Raw genomic sequence first — 8,474 nt, 5'->3', positions numbered from 1 at the left:
CAAAAATATCTCTAATTAATGAAATATTATCAATTATTGATCTGCCAGGGATGCAATAAGACTGATCTGGATGTATGACCTCTTCTAAAACCTTACCAAGTCTTGTTGCTAACACTTTCGAAAGTATTTTATAATCACAGCATAACAAAGAAACAGGTCGCCAACTTGTTATATGAGTTAAATCACCTTTTTTTGGTAAAAGAGTGAGAACTGCTCTTCGACAGCTTAAAGGAAGACATCCTTCAGTTAAACTGTTATTTAGAACTTCCAATAAATCCTCACCTATTATATTCCAATAAGACTTATAAAACTCAATTGGAAGTCCGTCCATTCCAGGAACTCGACCACATTCCATGCTTTGAAGATTCTTGTACAACTCTTCCAATGTTATGGGTCTATTAAGATCTTCATTAGATTCTTCAGAAATCTGGGGTAAATCTCTAAAGAAAAATTGTTCTATACACTGATCTTCTTTAGACTCATTTTTGTACAACTTTTCATAAAAACTGACTGCTCTCTTACGCATTTCAATTGGATCTGAAAGTAAAACCCCACTTTCAGATTGTAAAACGTTAATAAATCTTCGTTGACCATTTTTCTTTTCTAACCCAAAAAAAAATTTGGATGGAGCATCCATCTCATTAGAGTTTTGAAAACGTGATCTTATTAATGCTCCTTGTGCTTTTAACCCCAACAGATCAGATAAAGCAGATTTTTTTAGTTTAAAATCATCAATAAGGTCTTGATTTCCAGTTTGTGTTGAATTTTGAATTCTCAAAACTTCAGCTTCTAAAATCTGAACAGATCTAGTCAATTCTTTGGTGACATTCAGGGTGTATTGTTGACATAATTGTTTTATTCGAATTTTTCCAAAATCCCACCAGTTCTTTAAAGATTGAAAATTATTTTTTTCCTCTTTAAAATTAATCCAGAAACATTCTAAAATTTCTTTAAACTTACTATCGTCTAAAAGTGTTGTGTTAAGATGCCAATAGGCACTATTTGGCTTAACAGAATTCATAGAGATTACATATCCTATTAGACTATGATCTGAAATACCAACCGGAGAAATAAAACATCTTTTAAAGATATTAAGGTGGTGTTTAAAGACAAATAACTTGTCTAACCTTGCTAATGATAACAAGTTATCTCGAGCATGAACCCAAGTATATTGTCTAACATCTTTGTTAAAATTTCTCCATACATCACTTAAATCATGCGTTTCAATCATTTGAATGAGCCTTCTGCGTGATGGCATATGTGGCTCAATATGATTTCTGTCTAGACTGCTTACTGCACAATTGAAATCACCTCCCAAAAACAAGTATTCTTCCCCTTTACACTCTTCTAAAGTTTTACAAAGAGTATCTAAAAAACACATTCTTTGTATTGGTTGACTTGGGGCATAAATACATAAAAAAATGAATACATATTTTTCAAAATTCGCAATCACTTTTAAAATTCTTCCTTTTATAATTTCTTCCATTTTAACTGAACTGGGAACAAATCTTTTATCAAATAAAATACCAACTCCACCACTAAGGGAAGTATTATGGCTTAAAAAAGATGAACCTTTCCATTCTTTCAACCATTCAACAGCATTTTTATCATCACTATGGGTCTCTTGCATAAATAAAACATCAATTTGTTTCTGTCTCACTATCTCATATATTTCCAGTCTTTTCCTCACATCTCTGGCTCCATTCACATTTAAAGAAGCAATGCGAAATTCACCCATAGTACAGGATAAGATTAGCCATAGAAAACTGAGTAAGAGACAGGCCCCATACATCATTAAATCAAGCTTCGTTGTCGCTATTACTCAGTTGATTTTGAACCTTAGTGACAATTTTCTTAAGACGATACACTTCTTTATCTGAGAAGCATCCTTCACTCATTGAACTCTTAGTTACTTCAACAAATCTTTTTAGATTTGGAAAATAATCAACGACTTGTACACCTCTTAGATTTTTTGTCACTCTTAGAAATATCTTGATTTTTTCAGTGCTGCAGTCATGACATGGCCAATCACTCTGAGAACAGGTTGAAGCAGTGGAATCAGAAGAATCGCTCTCACTTCCTGCACCTTGGTCAATTTCATTGGCCTGTGCTTTAGTTTTTCTTGCTTGTTTATTTACAATGCATTCATTTCTCTTCTTCCTTTTCAGGGGTGTTTTAAACAGGTCTACTTGATCTACTTCCATCAATAAGAGATTACCCTCATTGTTTGGATTTTCAGTGGCAGAATCTTCATCAATCATCTGACTCACTGGGACCAACTCCAATTTTCTACTATTCACAGACTCATTTTTCGCCGATTCTAACTGTTCAATACCATGTTCTTCAACGACAATTTTTTCATTTCTTGTTTCAACCGCAGACTCTTGATTTACACCAGCATCAGTTGAAACTAATTCATCCGCAGCATTAGAAAGAACCACTTCACGCTGTACACCAGAAGGCCCGGTTTTATTGGCATTGGCGTTGCTGGTCGGACAAGCGCGAATCTGATGACCCGTCCTTCCACAGCCAAAACATCTCATAGAGTCAGTCGATACAAACACTGTATAATCAAATTCATCTATTCTGAATTTTAAATTCAGATCAAGTTCGTTCCCATTGTTTAAAACCATGTATGTAAACCTTCTAAATGAAACAACATGTTTCAACAGTTCAGATTTACTACCGATTGCGATCTTCTTAACAGGTGAAACAAGTTTACCAAAGCGTGAAAGCTCTCTTGCTAACACGTCATCCTTGATAAAAGGTGGAACATTTGACAAAGTCACCTTTTTCGCTGGTGTAGAGAGTGGAAGTACAGATACAAATGAACCTCTCAATTCAATGCCTTTTTCTACCACCTCATTTGCCTTTTCTACTGTGCTCAAAAAAAGTACAATTGCATTATTCATCTTTGAAGCAGCCAAAACGCACGCATGCCCAATCACATTTCCAACAGCTAAACTGCATTCCTCTGCACTGCCCGCCGCCACGATTTTAACTCCATGCCGACGCGTGAGGGAATCTAAAACACCACCTGTATTGGCCGCCATAGTGTACAAACACACCGGCGTAAACCGCCCTCAAACTTTTTTTCCTTTTATCACCCAGTCACAACACAAACAGTTTGAACAAAAATACCGAAAAACAACATACAACATAAAAAAAGAAAGTTTGAAAAGAGAAGCCACAGCGGGCACAAACACCTCGCACTCACCACGCGCTCAGCTGTCCATTCACTCTTAGCATTCGCAAAGAATTCTCACCCACACGCTCCTCCGCTCGCTCGCTCGCTCGCTCAGCAAACGCCCACGCATGCGCAAGAGAGAGAGAGAGAGAGAGAGAGAGAGAGAGTGTGTGTGTGTGTGTGAGGGAGAGAGAGAGAGTGTGTGTGTGAGAGAGAGAGAGAGAGAGAGAGAGAGAGAGAGAGGAGAAATGTAACAAAGTTTAATGTTGTATGTAAACTGTGTTTGAGAGAGAGAGAGAGAGAGAGGTGTTCAGAGAGGAGTCTGTTGGATGTTTAGTTTTATGGACTCAATGTTGAAAATGTAAAACATTTCAAACACTGTTGGCAGAAGTGAAAAATAAATAATTTTAGGAAGTTACAATTTTGTTTGATTCCATGATGTATTTTACTGAACATGAGTATTTACAATGCAAATCCAAATTATTTTAATTTACTGACAGTTACCTATATCTTGTCTTTTAACTTTATTAAGATCAGATTCTGCAGGTAAAATAACAATATTAAGGTGACTTGACTTGGACTTGACTTGACATAGCTTGTGACTTGACTTGACTTGACTTGCCCAAGAAAAAAATACTTGGGACTTACTTGAGACTTGAAGGTTAAGACTTGAGACTTACTTGAGACTTGCACATGTGTGACTTGGTCCCATCTCTGGTGTGTGTGGTCAAAAGGAAACAGAAGCAGCTATTGTTTTGTGACCTGTGAGACCTCGGTTCTCTCTCTATAGTCGTCTAGAGACCCCACTGCTCCCTATTTACCGCTATGGCCTCTCTTTATCTGTCTCTCTTACAGATACACACACACACACACACACACACACACACACACACACACACACACACATTCTCATGTTAACCATTATCTTCCATGCGTCCTGTATCCTACACACACACACACACACACACACACATAACTCTTTCACAGTGGGACATTGGTCAAAATATGTCTTTGCAGAATAAAGCGCACAAACTCTTCTTTCTTTCTCCTCTCTATTCATTCTTATCGACCACACAGCATCTCTGTCTCTCTCTCTCAGTCTCCATCTTTTATTCTGTCTCCAGACATAACCAGAATGCAACAGCTCTTCTCTGTTGGATGACTGAAGAATGCTGCCACTGAAGGGGTTTCAGACGGTGAAACTGTGAAAATGGCGCCTTTTTTCAGTTTTTGTGTGGCATAGTTTCTGTGTGAGGAAAACCCTACCCAAATTTGCATTAAATCTGACTAAATCTCACTTTGGGAACAACCTTATATAGAAAAACAGTTCATAAGTAAAGCATGTTTATATATTATATTTATATACACTACCATTTAAACATTTTGGGTCAGAAAGACTTAACCCTAACACTATTTTTTTTTTTTTAATGCTCATATTTCTTAAGGATGCATTCAATTGTTCAAAAGTGACAATAAAAACATTTATAATGTTACAAAATATTTCTATTTTCTTTTCATCAAAGAATCCTGACAGTAAAAAAGTATCAGCATTACAAGCATTTTAAACATTGAAAACAATCTCCATATTAGAATCTTTTCTGAAGTAGGCCTAATGATGCTAAAAATTCAGCTTTGCCAATAAATAAATAAATTCAAATTGCTTATATAATCAAATAGAAAATGGCTATTTTAAATTGTAATAATATTTCACAATATTACTGTTTTTACTGTATTTAATAAATGCAGCCTTGATGAGCATAAGGCTAACGTCAAACATTTGAATGGTAGTGTAATTTAATAAATAGGCTTAATCTGTTTTTTGTTTTTTTAGGTAGGGCTGGTGAGTTATATACAAACAACGAAGCCTAAATAAATATTTGTTCGCCGGTGTATTTGTTTGAAGCAGGGATGTGTTGTGTTACTGTGCTAGCGTGTTAGGAGGGTGTTTTTATTAGTGTGTGTGTGGTAGGGAGGTGTTTTGTGCTCAGACAGGTGTGTAATAGGTGGATGATCATTTTACACACACCTTTACACACGATCACTGCTGACCGGAAAGAGAAAGAGAGAGAGAGAGAGAGAGAGAGGATGCATATCACACACAGAGCTGTAGTGAAGGACGGAGCAGATGTGCTGATAGAGAGATGCTCTTAGTAGAATTGTTATTTCAGATTGATGTGTCGAATATGTGCTTCATCCTTCCCTCTCTCACGCGTTGGTATCTATCTCTCCCCCGGCATAATGAAATACCCTCTCCCATAATATCACACACATACACACACGTCTCTTTTGAGTTAAGTTCAATATGATTATGGTCTGTCTAAATATTTTGCCCCATAGAGATATGATATGAAGATGTCTGTTCTGAGGAGCCAGAAAGAGAGAGCATGAAGAATGGAGGAGTAATGATGCTCTGTGAGTGATAACAATTTCCCCTGAGGATCACACACACACACACACACACACACAAACCAACATATTGACTTTTACTATCGCACAAAAAAATGTACACAAAAACATTATTGTCACAAGCCTCACAGCAATAAGAGTTAAAATCCTCACTTGCACACACACTCTTAGTTGTTGTTGTGGAGATGATAGGGGTATGATAATGTTATTGAGCGATCGGTGATGGGGGCAAACAGCAGGGAACCGGAAGTAAAAATCCCATTCATTTTCTTCATAGAGAAATTGATTTTTGTGATAACACATAAACCTTTCCAGACAGATCTACCATGAGCTCCGAGGATTTTAATCGATGGTGTACATCTCTGTAGGAGCCACATAAGTGCGAGAAATACACTTTATACTTAATCTCTATAGTCCTAAAGGGAGACCGTCTTTAGACTGTGTTGCTGTGGTAAATGAGCTCAGCAGCTACTGGTTGCTCAAGTGCGGCTTTATGAATGACATATTTGAATACATTTGGTTAATTTTGTATTAGTCATTAGTTTGGAAACGCATCACAATAATCCACAGGTAATCCACACGACTCCAGTCCATCAATTTACATCTTGTGAAGTAAGATGTTAGCTGGTGTTTGTCCATCGAGAAATTTTCAAATCTTAGATTCTGGGCAAAATAGCGGTCCAAAATCCATAATAACACTTCCTCCAGTGAAAAAGGTGCATTCCCTGTTATCCTCTTACATTAAAATCCTCAGACATATTTGTTTAGAAGTGTTTTGGACCATTGTCACATGTAAACTGTGTCTGATCTGTTCATATTTCTCTCTTGATTCGGATGAGATGGGGTTTTCACTGGAGAAAGCAATATTATGGATAAAGGACCCATATTTTAAAAAGAAGCTATGATTTAAAATAAAAAATGTCTTGAATTTAGTTTTTTACAAACACGCAGCTTTTCACTTCACGAGACTTCGTTGTTGATGGATTGCTTGTGGATTATTGTTATGTCTTTATCAGATGTTTGGACTTTTATTCTGACGGCACCCATTGACTGCAGAGGAATCATTGGTGGCTGGTTAGCAAGAGATGTAATGTTAAGTCCAAATCTGTTGTGATGAAGAAACAAATTTAGCAGATTTTCATTTTGGGGTGAACTATTCCTTTAAGACTTGCACACTTATTTTATTTACTAAATATTCTGGAAAACCTTCATGCCTCAAATCGAACAATTATTCATATATATTTTAAAATGCTTATGGAGAGAATTAATGGATAAAAATTAAAATGTGGTATTTTCCTGTTTATTGTAAATGCTGATAAGTGCATTTATTTTGTTATCCTAAATATTAATTAATTCATTCATTCATTCATTCATATTTGTTTATTTTTTAAATATGAAACTGACATGCAAACCATAATCCCTTTAAGAAAAATGTTCAATTGTGAAACCTTACAAAGTGGTTTTATTAGATTTCTCAGTTTTTTTGAGGACGTTTTCAGAAATTTCATGCAGAGAGACCAAAAGCACACCCGCGCACACACACACACACACACACATTTAGGATCCTGGCATCATTAATTTCTCTCATTAAGCCTCATTGTATCTAATGAGAGTCTTGGTGTCAATGTCCCTGCTGTGATAAAATGGCCCTCTGCAGACACTTACCATATCACAACAAACCTCTCATTCATAATCGCATAAATGTCACCAGCATAAACACAAACAGACTGAAGTTCGTCCTCAGAGCTTGTCAAACTCTCAGACACGATCTGACGGAGACGTGGCAGGATTGAGGTTGACAGTGAGCAATTGTCCAGTATCTGCCACCTGCCTGGAGCTCTGAACCTAATTCACATCTGTGTGAGTCTTTTTTCTCTTCATGTCACCCTCTAATGAGACTGCTAATGACCAACACCTGTCTAACAGTCCATCCCGATCCGAGATCAGTTTCTTTTGTCTAATGAAGAGTTTCCATCAGTGGATCTCAGATCAGTATGTGCTATTTTCTCATTCAATGGCAGTATGAGCTCAGGTTTGTGTTCCAGCTGATTAACCTCTCTTTCAAACGTGAGAGAATGTGTTTTAATGGAAATGGTTTGGAATAAAAGGCAGTGTTTTGTTGCAGACGGTTGTGCTGCGGTTTGGCGTGGAGTTCACAGCGTTGACGGAGGTCCAGGGGAAGCGCTCTATTCACAGTGAAGCGAGATGGACACAGCAGGAGGACTGGACTCAGAAACTGTGTGAGCGGTGGCCAGGCTAAAGTTTAGTGCTTGTGTGCTGCAGAATGAGTATGACTGTTGGGCGAGTATCAGTGTGTTTTAGCTCTGTGTCTGAAAGCCAAAAATGCTGTCTTTTGTGGAAGGCAACGAGCCCAATTTCAGTGTTCAACATCCTTCCTAAGATTCCTGCTGCTGGTCGGATTTTCATAATTGCCTATGATATCCCACAATCTTCACTGTTTGGTTTGACATTTGGTGGAAAGAATAAAAATAGCATTTGATGGAGCAGTTAAAAGGAATACATTTATTTAAATTTATACAGAGAAATAAGCACTAAGGTCACTAAATGTTGACTTGGTTATGATTAAAGCTCACTTGAATTTGTTCTAGATCATTAGACATGACATATAAGGATGCCTTGGAACCTTGTTTAAAAACAAAAAACTAAAAAACTTCCTAAAAGGAACATGTTGAAAAAGTAATGTTAGTGTGCTGCTTACTAATGTGTGTGTGTGTGTTTGTATAAAGAAATATAAAAATTATAATTATACATGTGAAAAATAAAAAAAATTACATTTTAATATATATTTATACATGTTTAGCAATAAATATCAATACGTGTGTGTGTGTGTGTATATATATTGCATTTAAATTGCATTTTT

The 8,474-nt window shown here is 36.6% G+C and overlaps 1 long non-coding RNA gene across 1 annotated transcript; it reads left to right on the top strand.

Annotated features, from left to right (window-relative positions):
• The first annotated feature begins 7,269 nt into the window (after window positions 1–7,269).
• On the top strand, window positions 7,270–8,249 carry LOC113057684 (uncharacterized). The gene is made up of 2 exons (XR_003277863.1): window positions 7,270–7,625; window positions 7,719–8,249. It is a non-coding gene; the product is annotated as an uncharacterized LOC113057684 (long non-coding RNA).
• Window positions 8,250–8,474: the final 225 nt, after the last annotated feature.

This window comes from Carassius auratus, chromosome 39 (assembly GCF_003368295.1).
Source record: "Carassius auratus strain Wakin chromosome 39, ASM336829v1, whole genome shotgun sequence".
NCBI lineage: Eukaryota > Metazoa > Chordata > Actinopteri > Cypriniformes > Cyprinidae > Carassius > Carassius auratus.
The sequence above is the reverse complement of the archived record's forward strand: the minus strand, read 5'-3'. Positions and strand labels throughout refer to the sequence as shown.